The sequence below is a fragment of the Hirundo rustica genome, chromosome 4, assembly GCF_015227805.2.
Source record: "Hirundo rustica isolate bHirRus1 chromosome 4, bHirRus1.pri.v3, whole genome shotgun sequence".
Taxonomy (NCBI): domain Eukaryota; kingdom Metazoa; phylum Chordata; class Aves; order Passeriformes; family Hirundinidae; genus Hirundo; species Hirundo rustica.
Genome location: NC_053453.1, coordinates 49,166,750 through 49,183,003, shown reverse-complemented (window position 1 = coordinate 49,183,003; position 16,254 = coordinate 49,166,750). Strand labels below are relative to the sequence as shown.

The 16,254-nt window shown below is 42.1% G+C and overlaps 1 long non-coding RNA gene across 1 annotated transcript; it reads right to left on the bottom strand.

Annotated features, from left to right (window-relative positions):
- Positions 1-463: 463 nt before the first annotated feature.
- LOC120752407 (uncharacterized) lies at positions 464-11,265 on the bottom strand. The gene is made up of 6 exons (XR_005700697.2): positions 11,000-11,265; positions 9,717-9,812; positions 7,282-7,523; positions 4,996-5,133; positions 4,464-4,593; positions 464-3,037 (listed from the first exon to the last, which is right to left on the bottom strand). It is a non-coding gene; the product is annotated as an uncharacterized LOC120752407 (long non-coding RNA).
- Positions 11,266-16,254: the final 4,989 nt, after the last annotated feature.

The following is a 16,254-nucleotide window of genomic DNA, read 5'->3' as shown; positions in this document are numbered from 1 at the left end:
GTCAAAGGACAAGTGCCAGTTAGAGAAAGTGCCTTACCCAGGATCTTTTAAGAGGAGGTTAGCAGAAGCAGAAATCAAATACCAGTGCCTGGGAATCAGTCCCATGGGTCAGCCCAGCTTGTCCAGGCAGATGGGATAGAGGCATCTCAAGTTGCTCAGCTGGACTGCTGCCTCCTCAAATAGAAGGTGAATAGTGACGAAGTAGGCTGGCGCATAACGTTTCTACACTCTTAAAGGGCAAAAAATAAAATTATAAAAGAAATAGGACACTAAAACTTTTCCATCTAGAGGGAGGGTCATGCAAAGGCAGAGAGGTTAAAGGAGCTGTTATCATCTGAGCAAACAGGCCGTGTTCAGGTCAGGCAGCTGGGCTGGAGCTTGGCATGGGCTTTCACAGAGTCTATGACAGGGGCTGCTATCACTGGTGACAAGGTCACAGACTAGGAATTCATTAACCATTTATATTATTTGGTTTATTCACCATTATGCAAGAAATTGCAGAATTATACCTTGCATGCTGCATCTTACTCTCTTTTAAAGCAAATGATGACTTTCTCCGTTGTGCTGAGGAGGTTTTGCCAAGAATACAAATTTGCACATATCGGTGTAGGAATAGGTGGACTGAGTTGGACTGAGGGTCCATCTGGCCCTGTCCTCTGTCTCTGGCGGAAGCTGTTGGACATCTAGGTATAAAGTAAAAGTATACAATGATCAGGTCTAGCCTCCCACTACCAGCCTCTGTAATTTGAGGGAAGCGTCATCTTTCCGTTTCAAGTAATCCTCAATGTATACAACTTCAGGTTGCCGGATGAAATGCTTGTGTCTAGAATACGACCATGAAAGCTAACATTTATGTTGTACTCTTCCTCCAGATGGACCAAAATAACCAGCAGTCCCTACAGCCCCAAGAAAAGCATCCCTTGGAGGAAACAGCAGTCTGTGCAAGGATGCAGCTGTTGGTACAGCATAGCCTAGAAATTCTGAATGCAGAATAACAAGAAGTTAGGGGCCTTTCTCTCCTGTTATTCCTTGTAATTTATGTAAATATATTCCGGGATCAACATTTTCTGAGAAATTATGATGACAACTTCAACAAAGGCACAATCATATCCTTTTATCAGCCTTTTCACAGTCTTGATTTTTCCCTTCTCTAGCTAAGCAGTGTTTTGAATTCCCAAGCAAAAGCCAAAGAGAGCCAAGTTAGAGTTTTGTTATTTTCTGAAAACCTGAAGTCAGAGAATTTACCTCCAGGAAATATTTATCAGATTGTCTCATACATTGCTCATACCTCCTCCACTCAACTCCCAGGTTGCAGCTAAAATTCTTACTGTGCTAATTCTTCTGGTCCATTCTGAAAGATTTCTTATGAAACTATTTTTTCCACCCTTTCCTTTTGGAGGTTATTGTACTCTCACCGAATTTCTTTCCATAAACTCAAGCTTTGGGAATCCTTAAATAACTAGTCTGCATCCTGGAGAGTGTTTTCAAAACAACTGTCATGCCAGATACTCCCACAATCATTTAGACATAATCCATTCTTTATTTGTGTTCTCATAAATTGCTTCATCCAGACCTTAATGACTACCTGTTTCTTTTCCTCTCTGGCTCTCCTTCTTATGTTTCAACACATTTCATATACACAGTTGACTGCAATGCTAAATGGAAATCTCTGTATTGGATTTATCTTTAGACACCTGAGGGGCAAGCCCACTCTGTCCTCCATTCGGTGCATAATTTGATTCATGCACTCTTTTTTATCACCAGCTTTATTGTCAGGAAGACACAGGCAAAGACAAGCTGAAGGCAGGGTATTCTGGGTAATCCCTGAGGGACCAAAGTCTTTGGAGAGTGTGGTTGTTAATTTTCTACAGATATTAATTGTGCTAAAGAATGTTGGGAAATGTCTGGAGGTCAGTGCTGGCATGTGGAGAAAATATGAACTCTGTGAACTAGACACCAGTAGAATTATTATCTGTGATTTGGGGGACTGAAGAGTCTTAAGCTATTTTAGAAAGTCCTTCCAGACACCTCTCTTTGCTGTTAGGTATCTAAATAGTTTGGGAAAAAAATCCCCTGGTTTCCATGGGTCTTGGCAAAAATCCGTTCAATAATGTGTTTCAGAGTGCTGGAAATTCTGAACATATCTACTGAGTAACACCATTCTGAATGCACAGTTCCAGGTAGCTAGAAGGCGCAGAAGGTGGATGTTCATTCAAATTTGGTCCCTAGAAACTGATATATCTTCAGTGTTGAAGCATGATGTACAGACCAAGGTTATCCAGCCCTACCCACACTCTGAACATATGAACATGGACAATAGGTTAAGGCTATATTTTGAAACATGACTTCCTCTCCCTCTCCCTGTCCAGCTGGAAGTGCCAAGCACTAATCCATCTTTCTGCATGCATCAGTTGTTCAGCACTTTTGAAGTTCAAATTTCCCAGCTGTTTCAGATGGAGTGCTTTAAAAATAGGGCAGAGAGAGAAATTCACCTGATCTTTATAGAAAGCTCTTCCTCTGTTAAGCAGAAAGAATGCTTGTATAGACTAAAGATATTCATGCTCAAGTAGACTGAGCTTATCAACTTTTTTTTTGCTTGGAATGCAAAACAGCCATCATTAAAGAATAGGGTAAGGTTTCACCTACTGACCTAGGTAAGTTTGGAAGGCAGCAACAAAATGCACTTGTTCTGATCTCCTTAGCAAAGCTGACTTATGTGTGTGCTTTACTTTTTTCTCTCCAGCAATATCCCATTGAGAAAGGCTTAATCAGATGAAAAAACAGTAAAGATTTTCCCTTTTCTCTGGTAGAGAATTAAGTGCTCTGAGGTCTCCTGCGAGCATATAACCTTCTCCTATGTGTCAGGAGTCTCCGCAGCTGAGTATTTCCACGCCGCTGGCTCTGCAGAGCATTTAGTCGAAGAGGAAGGACAGTTTTGCTGATGACATTGAGACGTTCATTCAGTTCTTCCAGCCTTTTCCTTATTGACTGGACTTCCCTCACAAGGTTGTCCACAGCTGTAGAGACAGGATGGAGACTACAAAGAGAGTAATATAGAGGAGTAACTCAGTTTAGGGAGTGTTTCTGAGCAATTAATTTACCATGACCTTTGTTACTTTACCAAAGTAATTTACCACGACCTTTGTTTCTTCCTGGGTAAGGGCCCTTGACGATGAAAGAGTTGCAAGCAACCATTAAAAGATTCTTCAAAGCTACCCTGCTTTTCAGTGATGGCAGTTCATGTGAGGGGCCCATCTGAACCCTGGAAAGCACAAGCTTCAGGACCAGCATGAGCAACATGGTCTTTCCACCACCTTATTTTAATTAGTAATAATTAACTGGGAGTACACATGGAGGCTAGGCCAGTGATTCCCATGCAGTACTGTTAGTCCTCAACATTTCTAATGAACCAGTCTGTATCCTTGCCAGCAAGCTCATAATTCAAAGCCCATTACAGGATATATGGCTGGATAGTCTCATCACATCTTCCTGTACTAAAGTTAGAACATTCCAAATACAAGGCTTAATATCACCCCTGATAATCTGTCGGTGTGAAAGTTGTGATGAATTCTGTGCTAGTAACAACAGCCACCATGCAGCAAGGGAGAAATCCACTTGATGCAGAAGTCCAATGTATAATCTATGAAGTATCCTTCTGAAGCCCTGATTTGCACAGATACCATGTGACCACCTGGCCCAATGCCTTTTTTATTCCTATAGTCTTTCCTCTTCAACTGGTTCAATGTGTAATATTTGCAAACATGTTTTTTCTTGTTCCTAAAGAGAACTATTAGTTATGTAAGACAGCCACTTTACTTGCTTTATAAACAATTCAGATTTAAGTGATATTAGGTTTCTAGTAATTCCCAGTATTCCCTTTTCCTCTCTTTCTTTCTCTGCCTTGCCTACTCTCTTTCTGGGAATATGAGATTGGAGTAATCTTTGTGAGTTTGTTCAACAGTTAATATCTCCTGCAATGCAAAGGGGGAATATAATGACATGAACTAGTGAATATCTTTCTCAGATCTAGGTGTTAGAAACTGAAATAATAATAATAATAATAATAATAATAATAATAATAATAATAATAATAATAATAATAATAATAATAAACATTACAGACCAAACTAGCTTATTTTCTCTGACCTGTGGCCAAGCCCATGTGTGAATTTGTAGAACAATTCCTTTTTTTCCAGGCTGTTCTCAAAAGTGTGAACTGCCAAGGGCATTTTCTTTAGGAAGATTCTCGTAATACAGTGATGGCAGTTGAGAGTGTTTCACAATAAATAGTTAGTAGAGTATTGTTTACTAATCCAAGCTGGTAGCACAACAGGTACTTAGACAGTGTGTTTCATTTCCACCCAGCTGAGAAGTATGAAAATTTATCTTTAAGAAGATGAATCCTACTCAAGGAAGGACACCCAGGAGAGGACTGAATCCCACCTCCAGATGAGAGGAATTACCTGGAGAACTCAGGCAGGAGAGCATTTGGGTTGTTCAGCAGGGTGTGCTTCATTTGCCAGAAGATGTCATTTCCCCATTTCTCAAGGGTTTGAGTAATGCTGTAAACACCTTCTATGCTGACCTTGTCAGCTAGATTAGCAGGATGTCCATGGAAGAGAGGAAAACAAATGTGTCAGCACCAGAAAATATGAGCCAATGCTCCAAGTTTGATTCCATTCCCCACCACAACTCAGTTGCAATGAAATACCAAGTATTAAACACATGGAGGATCTAAATTAAAAAGCAGTTAACTCTCCCTCACAGTGTAATTCCCTGCCTCCGCGTGCCCAGGTTTTCTTCTGTCACTGGATACCCCAGCCGATTATTTGTAAAACTGTGTTTTTCTCCAGAAGTGTCAGCAGCTACCCAGGAATCAAGAAAGAGCAGTCATGTATGAGCACGGTCTATCTCACTCCAAGGACAAAATAAGTGAATCTGCATTTCTGAGTTACTGCATGTCTCCCATGCTGAACCACCACTGTGACCTCCTACCGCCTTCTCTGTAGTTCCATTTCTGATGCTGGTCCAGAAAGTCCTCCTGAGATTTATGGCAGGGCAAAAGGATGAAGAGGAGAAAAAGAGGAAGAGTCACCATGATGGCTGTTGTAGGATCTTGACTTCCCCCTGTCTCTGTGGAGACAAGAAGTCTTGCTAAATGCTTTAGTTCTTTTTTCTTCTCTTTCTCCACTTCCCATCTGTCACCACAACACCAAATTTCTCTTTGGTGATGTTTTTGTTTAAAATGTTGTTCGAGTTGTTCAGAATATGCTTTTACAGAAGCACGGTGACTTTTTCACAAGTACCAACTTTACTTCCTTTTCAAGCAGCAGAGTGGTACTGAGATGCTTCATCAACGAGCAGCAACTGGGGAAGTAGCTTTGCTTCCTATGTAGTTGTGTTGGGATAGCACCTTATAGCTACAATTGTTCCAGCAGTGTCAGGAGGAGGTACTACAAAATGTGAAAATCACTGCACCCCTACTTTATATTTGGGAGAAACAAGGTAAACAACCATTAAACAATTTATCAAGTGTCTCATAGTGGCCAGAATTTAAAAAAAAAAAAAAAAAAAAAAAAAAAAAAAAAAAAAAAAAAAAAAAGTTCTTTTTGATCTGATCCACTAACCAGTGGCAATATCTTAGATGCTGCCCAGTGATGGAGCCTCAAAGGTAACCTCACCCGCCAAATACTATCTCCACCTTGCCCTGGTGTCATGGGGTCAGTTCCTCCTGAGCAAAGCTGCAGAGTCAACAGGGTATGTATACGAACTGATGTGAACACTTACCTAACTCCTTGTTTTCTTTCAAGTTTGCCATCATTCCCAAGCCAAGGAAGTCAAGCCTAACCTACATGCCCTCCTGGGCAAGTACTATCTCTAAACATAAGAGGATAGATCAGTCTCTCCACAGCTTACTCATGCTGATTTGTTATTCTCTCCTAATAAAATTGGTCCCTCAGTGTTGAATCTGGCATTTTAATTAAAAAAAAAAAAAAAAAAAAAAAAAAGTTATGAACAGCTGTTCTGCTAGAAATTGGCTGGAAATATCCATTATGCACATATTGCACATAGCAAACAGAAAAAATGCATCGCCAAGTTCATGGAGTTTAGTGATGATTTCAGTCATCTGTAGTCACAGTGATGGAGGGGCTCATGTGAGAAGCAGGCACATCCAGAAAATCTGAATTATTCTCATGTTCAGGTACATGCATCAAAAGCCTAAGATCTCACTGCAAAATATGAGGACATTAAATTTCTCTTTTAATATAATATAATCTTCATCTCCTGATCATCTGGGAAGAATTCAGTCACCTCAAAACCTACCAGAAGCTGTAGCAGATAAAGCAGTAAATAAATAATTCCTTTCACTTCGTGCCTTTCTTACATTTGATCACTAGTACATTTTAATTGCAACTGCATTTATTTTTCCACTATTTAAAGTATCAGTATGAATATAGCCATGCTAATGGAAAATGTCATGATACTTTAAAAACATTACTTTCCATCTGTCAGGATGTAATTTGTATTTAGTATTCTTCACCTAATTGGAGTATTCATTTAAAGGAAAAATAAATTACCTTCTTCCTATCTCACACAGGCATACACCTTTTCTTCCCGCTAACTCAGAACTGCCAAAATAGACATCTTTAAGAAGGTCTGATGACATCACCAAGGCTCATAATGAAAAGGTCTTCATGGACCTTCTTGAAACTATTTGCATTGACACCATATCTCCTCTACCTCACAGCTTTTCCAGATAAATATGCCAGCCTTTACAGCTTTTTTTTTTTTTTTCCTCTCTTTCTTTGAATGACTATGCTCTGCCACGTGCCTTTTTAATCTTCCCTGATGGGAAAGGACTTACCAGACACCTATGTGTCTAATTGCAAATTATTTAAAGTACTGCCATCATCAAGGAGACAGTGGGCTTCCAAGCTAATTGGAAAACTTCCTGAAGAGACTGTCCATTCTTTATCCTTTCCACCTCCCACTTGTTTCAATACCCCACAGCTGGGATACTTCAATTATCTCTATTTGTTAAAAATAGGGTGGTAATGAATTCCACCTACATCTTATAGTGGAAATCCACCCTACTTGAGCTCCAGCTTTTTTAAACATCAGGTATCCAAATGAATCATAATACTGACGTATTCTATTTGCAGGGCCCCTGACAGACCAGTTTCTTCATAGCTTTGCTCTCTGCATTCCTGAGGGTCTACTGTAATTTATTATCACAGTAAACATCAGGCTAATAATAATCTTTGAAGTAAATTCTCATACCTCAGGCACAAAAAATGAGTAATCTTCCCTCTCTTAGGTGGAACTGTAGACAGCAAATGGATATTCTCTAATAAGGTTCCTAGCTGAAAAAGTCTGTGGGGTCATCTGTAACAGGAACCAGATCCCCAGCCAATTCAAATATGTCTTCTGCTCTTTTGCAGCGTTGCACTGGAAAGCACAGGTTAGAACATGGATGGACAAGCAGGGAGAACTTTCTCACATCCTTGGATGGAAACTCTTTCCTAAATGCAGAGAATAACAATATCGACATATTAGCTTTGTCATTGTTACTATTAATTACAATAATATGAATTGCTGTCAGAAAATTATGTCACATTTTGCCCTTGGAGCAGGGTAGGCTCAGTGATTCACATCTGCAGGCAGAAGACCAACATATTTGTCTCATTATTCCACAATATTTTTTTCATCTTTTAACCTTTTGATTGCTCACTTCAGCATGATAAAAGAGCTCAGCTAGCTTAATATCCCTGACCAAAGCCCCGCTTGGATCAGCAGTTGTGCCATCCAAGCCAGAATCCCTGCCGCAAGCAAAGGAGTACTGCCAGTATTTGAACTCCCATCGCTGTCCCTCTGCTATTAACCCCTTTGGCTTCTTGTTGCTCCATTTCCAGTGCTCACCCTTCCTCACGATGTAGTGGGTAATCGCAACAGAGCCCTGAGGCTTCCTTAGTATCTGCCTCACTTTGACAACTGGAGTTGAGTGTGATGACTGAAGCGCATCTCTGCTTGTGGGTTGTGCTGCCTGCCAGGATATGGGAGATTTGCCCAGGTTACCTGCTTCTAGTACCAAACACAGCTTCATTTCAGAGAGCCCTCTCTCTCCTGAAGCGTGAGGAGAGCACACATCCTATTGCAGACATGCAAGTTGTTGCTTTATGAAGCAGAGCTTGCCTATCCTTGTGCATCAAGAGGCTTGAAACTTTTCTGTGCTTCTGGCTGCTCTAAACACATGCCCTCTCCTGAGTGCATCAGCATCCCAGTGTTAGCTCAAGCCCATGCTTGCTTTGAGAAGATATTGTTGATTAATCAATCCCTGCAGTGATACCTAAAATTAAGGATTTTTTTCTGCATTTGAACATTAAAATGCGAGTGAATTATGCTTTTCATTTCAGGTCTGTTCTCCTCTCATAACTTTTTCAAGTTCCTTTTGAGCTACTTTCAGACTGAAGATGCAGAGTGATTCTGAGTTGTTTGCAGGGAAATAAAATATACTTCTAAGTGAATGTCTTAGTTTGAAAGACAGGTGTCTGCTAGAGAGGGCAGGAGCCTCCCTTGGAATGGAGAATGCAAACCCCCTCCCTCTGAATTATTATAGATTTGAAATTAAGGGGCTCTCAGGCAAAGATATGAGAATAGGAATAACAGTTCTTTACTGGTACGTATAACAAGGCAAACAAACAATAACTATGGCATTAACAAAACAGATTTAGGACAGCCTTCTTGGCTGAGATGGGAAGGGATGGAGGAGAGGCTTTGCTTCACAAAACCCTGGGGCTGTCTGATCCCGGTGCCCCTGCAGGACTCTGAGGAGCACCAAGCTGGAAGGGCAGGAATGAGCTGGAAGGGTGGATGAGATGTAGCAGAAGCTCCGCGGTGGCAGCTGGAACTGCGGGATGTCCCGGCAGGACAGGGGGTGCGGGAATACAGCGCAGAAAGACCCAGAGCGCTGCCGAAGCAGCGGCGGCCCAGCTCCAGCAGGGCAGGAAAAGGCGAGCTCAGGGTTCCCGGACGCACGGGCTGATGGTGGTAGGTCTCCCTAGGACTGGACTCTAGCGATGACAGTGAATTCTCCCCGCAGTAAGCAACAGCTTGACCCGATGCCGAGAGCGAGAACCCAGCTGCCCCCAGCCCCGTCCTTTCTCCTGCCCCCACGACTCGCGGTATCTCCCCCCCTCGGAGAGAAACTCCCAGAGACAAAAGACGTGTAGCCGGATGCTACCCTCCTCTCCCGACTTTGGCCACTTCTTTTGTTTTGCTGAAGTACCCGTAAGTACCCAGTAGTTAGTTTCCTAGCAATTTATGGGGAAAAAAAAATCTGTAAGTAAAAAAGGAAGAAGTAACTCCCAGCAGTGAATCAGGGAGTTTGATCTCAGGTAAATCACAAATAATGTAAACTGTAGCTCTTACTCCAATGATAACGGGTATTTAAACATGAAAGTATGTTTAAGATTCTCTATTTGGTAAAGGATCTTAATAGGTAATAAAGCTATTTTTGCAGACTGTTGGAATTCCTCTCTATCTTTTTTTCCTTCTATCTCTTATTTTCATTGCAATATTTTAAGGTTATATTACTTACACACACCCAACTAAAAGGTTCTGGTTTATGAATTAGGTTCAAGAAGGTTTAAGTTTTATAAACGGATCAGTTTCTTAAAAAAAACCAACAGCAACAACAACATACAAAAAACGCATACCGTAGCTGCATACAATTTCTAATGCCAGTTCTTGTGAGACTGCCAGCCTGGGATCTTGAAAGGTCTCTGAGCTTTTAGAGGAGAAAGCTGCCAAGCCTGTGAGTCCAAAACAATCAAAACAATCAAAGTATTTATTTGCAAGCTCTACTTGCAAAGCCGATGGCATTTGTAGTTCTCCAAACAAAACAAAACAAAACAAAACAAAACAAAACAAAACAAAACAAAACAAAAAACAACAAAAAAACCCACCAACAATAATAACACCCCCCCCCCCCCCCAACATTAGCATATGCTTGAAGAATTATGTAATGGTGGAAAGATAATGAAAAAAGCCAAAAACAATTTTAAAAATTGGATCCTACAATATTAACCAGCCACAGTGGTATAGCTAGAATATCAACTGTTTCAAAAGTCTTTGTTATAAATCCATTGTAATGGAATATTGTTCACTTTACATGTGTGGATATAATGCTATATGTTGGTAGACATACACACATGGTTTGAGGTTGGAATAACAATACAGAGAAGTAACAATATCCTCCTGAATTTTTCAAGTTTGGCTGCAAATTTGAGTTAAATAGTGCTTTTTCACATAACTTAGAGTTACAGTGATCATTTTCTACCTGGATATTGTGTGAAAGTGAAGAACATCTGAATCCCTGAAACAGCCTGACCATCCTGTCAAACAAGGAAATCTGATTGATAGCCCTTATGACAGACAGGGTGATGCTTTTGCCAGCAGGCAGTCATAGTGGGATAAAGAAGAAAAGAAGAAAAAGCCATCCAGGTACAAAGCACACATCTGCTGCAATACATCTCTAAAGTACCGTTGGTTTTGAGGAGGTAATATTCACCTTCTTCCTCTTCTTCAGGTGTGCCTGCTTTTTCAGGATATGTCTTATCTTCAGTTCTCATTTAGTGCTTGGTCCTTCCTTTTAGGAAGTTTCCTCTCTCTCCTTAGAAAGGTACTCACAGATCTTGCACTCTCCATGTCTGCCTGTCTGACAGTCTGCCTGACTCTAAGGATTTTCTTTCTCTTTCTTTCTCCCTACTTCTCTCACTCTGCACACACCTGTTCTCTGTAGAAACTATAGGCAGTAATCCTCCGACCTCCATGTCCATGCCAGTCTGCGCATATTCCTTCCTCTCCTGGCTCTTCCCATAGGCGCCTTTAGAGTCCCTCAACAGAACAACCTCTTTCTGAGGTGTATGGATTTGTTTCCTCCAGAGGAAGAAACAAAACATTCTGAGAAAGAAGTCAGAGAATTGTATACAAGCATTACCTTTGCTCTTGAGGTCAGTTCTTCTCTGATGAAGCTTCCAAATCTCTGCCTCCCTGCTCTGTTCTTCCCCTTACCACCTCCTCTGCATTTCAGCTTGCAACGAGTGACGTGTCCCTCTTCATTTCCCTGCTTTCCACATTTCCACAGTCTTTCCGTGGAGCCTCCTCCAGCTGTACCTCTCTTACCCCTCCCTCCTACTCCTGCAAACTAGCCATCTCTCCCCACACGTGGGAGCCTTATGGGAAGGAAAGCCTGGGCGATGGAGTCCTTTTCAAAAACAGCTCTGTCTCCAAGGACACCCGTGTTATCTTTGCCCCTGGTTTTTTTGGGCAGCTCTCAACTGCTGGCTCTCTGGCACAGCTGTATGACTTCTTGTACTAGTCACAGTTTCCACTATGCAGTGCTTCTCTCTGGCTGCTTGAACCCTCCAGCCAACCAGTCATGAATTTGTTCACCACATTCTTCCTGCCTTTTAACTAACATGCCAATTAATTCCCTGCTGATTAGTTCATTCCTGATGCACTCTGCCAAATCTGTTTCTAGTGGAACAAACAAGGAGGGATGAATCGGCTGCAATGTTGTTGTTCTTTTTTTTTCCCTTGACCCCCTCCCCCAGGTCTGCACTTGCCAAATCAAACAGGCTTTGTTCTGGTCAGTACTTAATAAAGAGATTTCCAAACAAATGCAAGGTGTTAAAGGGATGAATTTTATGAAGCAAGGGGTGAAACCCTGACTCTGGTCCCATGTCTGTGTCACACTGATATTTTGCTTTGATTAGAGAAGATGCCACAGCCTGAAGCTGCAGAATTGCTGTACACAACACTCATGGCTAGACCCATGGCACTCCTTGCAAGTGCCTTGGCCAAATCTGCATTCTTCTTGCTATTACTTCTCCAGTATCAACTGGCAAGAACACCCTCTCTGTTTCTGACCAGCCTATTCTTAACTCAGTTTTCCACAGCAAAGACGCTGTACTGTACAGTGTGAAAAAAGACAAGGCAAAGGACTGTCCAGCCACTCAGAATAAAAGCAAACACCCAGAAGTAAGGAACCAGAGGATATGTGCAAGTGATACAAATAGAGCAGTTAAAAATGCAGTATTGTGATCGCAACAGATGCTGGTGTAAACTAGCTGAGGAGCTGATTGTGAGGGAAGCTGAGTAGCTTTTAAGCACAGTTCATAAATATCTGCCACTTAAATTCAGTCAAGAAGAGAGAGGTTTCACTGGAACCAGACTCAGGGATATCTACTTCTGTGACACCAGAATCATGTTGTTTTGGCTGCTCCTGCTCCCCCAGTCCCACTGGCTCCGTGGCAGGAAAATTTCTGAGAAGACTGCCTTATTCATGGAGTCTTGCCATTGAAACAGCAGGACACTCATTTGCAAAGTTATAAAACACCAGTCTTTAAAATCTACGCACAATACAAACAACGCCCACGCTTAACACAGACCAGCCTCCAGAGGAACTGGAAACATATTTTTTCAGGGCTTAAACAAGCAAACAAAATGTCCAGGCACCAGGCAAACAACCCAAATACTCATCTACCTCCAGCTGTTCCCCATTCAGCATGTGGCAAACACAGTCTGGTTATGCCTTTGCATCTCCTTGCTAAGAGGAAGCAAACTGATGATGGTCAGTGTGAGATGAGGACACTAGCTTAAAAGCTCCAAGCAAGAATTACTCCATGGGGGCATAACACAGAGACACTGGGTGAGCAAACCTGATGGCACTTCACAGTGCACATCAACCCAGTGTTGGCAGACCCAACTACTCAGAGGGAAGAGGGGAATTCCGAGTGGCACACTAAGATGTATGCTTGCGGCTGGGCAGTTTGTAGGATTTTGCAGCAGGTGCTGCCTTCCCTTTTGTATAACATATCCCCTTATTATCTACCCTCACCTTCTCTTTATTGCATCTCCAGTTCATAACGCACTGGGCACTTCCCTCTGGGTTATCAGCCACAGAGTGCCCAAGGTTGGCAGAACACTGAGATTAGTGACAGACCCATCAGGAGTTTGGGCCAACCCTTTGCAGTAACTCCCTCAACTAACACACCCCACAAAAGCAGTATGTGGGCACATCCCACAGCCTCATGTGCTGCACAGCTGAAACACTTGCACAGTTCGGACCATCTTTTGGGCTTTTCTTATGCTAGGGTGAACTGGCGTTGGTTTTACTGCATGGGTTCATTAGAAACTCCATGGCCATCTGCAATACTTAAAACTTCCTGAAGTGTGCTGTTGTGCACCTGCTAGAAATATTATTATCACTTTTCCTGGGTTTACTTGCCTTTATTTTTTCTTACTGTTATCCTTCACTGCTTGATTATATTTATTTTGTTGTTTGAACAAGCATTTCCTATTTGTTGCAATGTCTACTCCGTTGTGACGACTGTCATGGAAGGACTCAGCCAGGCACAGGAGGAAAGCAGACGGTGTTCTTGGCCTTGTCATGTAGCCATGCAGAATAGAAGAATGGGATGAATCGAACAAGTAAGAATATTAGCTTAGCACTAATAGGAATGCAAAGATACAGGTTACTTCTTCCCTCTGTGACATGTCTCTCTCTCTCCTGGAGCCCTGGCTCCATTTTTGCCTCAGCTAGCTTGAGAGAGAAACCACGCCAGAAGGAATTTTCCCTTCAGGGTCCCCAAAAATCCCAGGGGTGCTGCAAACCTTTTGCTTTAGAGAGAGCAGGCATCTGTTGATGGCAAAAGGAAAGAGTCTGCTCTTTGTCCCGGGGGGCGGAATCACGGCTTTATTCTGGGGTCCTGCCCCTGCAGAGTCCGGAGTTCAGTCCAGTCCCCGTCCCAGTCCTGGTCCCAAGAGCCAGAGATATTTCCACATTGTCCCGGGGCTTTTTCCCAGGGGGAAGGGGCTAGAGGCAGGGACAAGCCACTACCCAATCAGGGATAAGGTGGGAGTGGAACAGAGTTGGGTTACATTCCAGTGTGGGAGAATGGGCGGGGAGAAGGAGCAGGGACAAACGTCATGATACATTTTCCAAGGGAACCGGGTGGTACAGAAGAAACCATTACAAAACCCAGTATAAAAATGAAATACAATGTAAACCCAAATAACACTTCTGGACACTTGGAAAAAGGTACAGCTGAGAACAGTTCCTGCCCCAGCAGCTCATCCAGAGGTGATTGCCCTCTGATCTTACAGCAGAGCTGTGTGTGCCATCACTTCATTGTGCAGCTCTGCAGGAGTGACCTTCTCTAGCTGAAGGACCTTAAATAGCAGTGTTTAATGTGGCTCCTTTCAGGGTCAAGGATCAACCAGAGGTTTTAGTGCCAGCAGGCTGGAAAAGGCTGTAGTCTCTGGCAAAAAGTGGCAAGAACCAAGGGGTGGGACTAGCTTAACAGTGATGAGGGGCCCATGGCTGTGTATTTTCATGCTTTTTGGCTTCTACACATTTTTTTTCTAAATTACCACATTGTCTGCACAAAGCTCTCAGACTTCCAAGCCTAACCCCAAGTATCCCATTTTTCAGCATTTGGGTTTTTCAAACTGCTTTGGAAAAAACATAAATAAAATGAACAGTGACATTCACATAAATTAATGATCTATTTGCAACTTTTTGATTGATATTAGAACACTTGACAGGTCTAATTTATATGCAAATCAGCTTACATTCATATCATAAAGAAAGAAAACTTCATTTCTCACGCTTTGCAAATCATTAAATCCTCTGAACATATTGCTTAAGTCATATCAGTCATATCTTCCTCAAAAGCATCAGTTTAACCACAAATCACTTGTCCTTGCAATCCATTAGCCCCACAGAGAACTCTGGGCTTGGGGAACAAGCCTTTTTTGTGGGGATGCGTGAAATTAAGAGTGGGCTATGCTGCACCACAAATGTAAAAGCATAGCAAACTATGGGCTTTTGCACTGTATGTATGTGTGTGCCAGATGTTAGAAGATCACAAATGAGGACACCAGACATCCCAGTTCCTGCTTCTGGCTGTTTTCTGCCATTCCTTTGCTCCCAGCTCTAATTGGTAACAGAAGCATTTTCTTAGAAGTCACTCTGCTGGACAGCTCTTGCCCTATCACAGGCTTTACTAACTGAGATTTGAAAAAGATCCAGGATCTATCCTGTAAATATTTACATAGATACAGGATTGTCACTGCTCTTAAAGCAAAGCCTGGAGAACAGGAAATGTCATATGGAACAGAAAGACTCTGTATTCAGAAAGACTTGGAAGGAAAAAATAACTGTGATGGCTTCTCCAGAGTTTGCCACCTAGGACTGCCCCCACAAGTGCTGTGTTCTCAGGAAGGTCTTTCTGAAATCTGGTGACATCAGTGGAAAAAGCCGCTCTGGTACCAAAAAGTTTTGGATCAGAACTATTCTCTTTCCCGTTCATATCTGAAAAAAAACCCTTTCTTCACCAGCTAGACGACGGTGTCTCTCTTCTGCTCCTTATTTTTTGTTACTATTTAAGGAGTTCCAGGACAGACCTGGACGCGAAAGAGTACGTACATTATTTGCAGAAACAGCGCCTGAAACAGGGGAAAGCAAGAGCAGCAGCAAATGCTGAGGTAACGCGACGTGTTCATTAGCCAAGCGGAGTCTCTTTTGATGTATTTAGCCAATACTCCTTCCTCTCATTCAGTGACAGAGGATACTGCCTTGTGAGTTCTCACACAAATTATGACTTGAAGAAGGAGTGGTGTTCAATGGCCCATGTGTGGGCCTGGGAATCAGGAAGCTGGAGCCTTGTGGCTTTGGGCCTGGGAATCAGGAAGCTGGAGCCTTGTGGCTTTGGGGAAGCCACAAAACCCTACTTGCCCAACTTCCCCATTGTGGGAAAGGGAGAGTTCACTTGTTCACTTATCTTGGAAGGCTGCGGTGATGATTGAGGACAGCACTGGAAAACAACCTGGCTGTCTTTTGTAATTAAGCAATGACAACAAGAAAAGAAAAGAAAAGAAAAGAAAAGAAAAGAAAAGAAAAGAAAAGAAAAGAAAAGAAAAGAAAAGAAAAGAAAAGAAAAGAAAAGAAAAGAAAAGAAAAGAAAAGAAAAGAAAAGAAAAGAAAAGAAAAGAAAAGAAAAGAAAAGAAAAGAATTGCAAAATGTAAAGAAAACAACTAGATTTCTTCCAACCAAAGTGCTTTCCAAGAATGAAGGCATGCATTTATAACAACAACAATTTAAAGGGACTGGCCCTTTCTGTGCAAACCACTCAGGTTGATGAGCCTATTTTCCATCTGCCTGTGCCCAGTCGTGCAGGCTGCGGAGA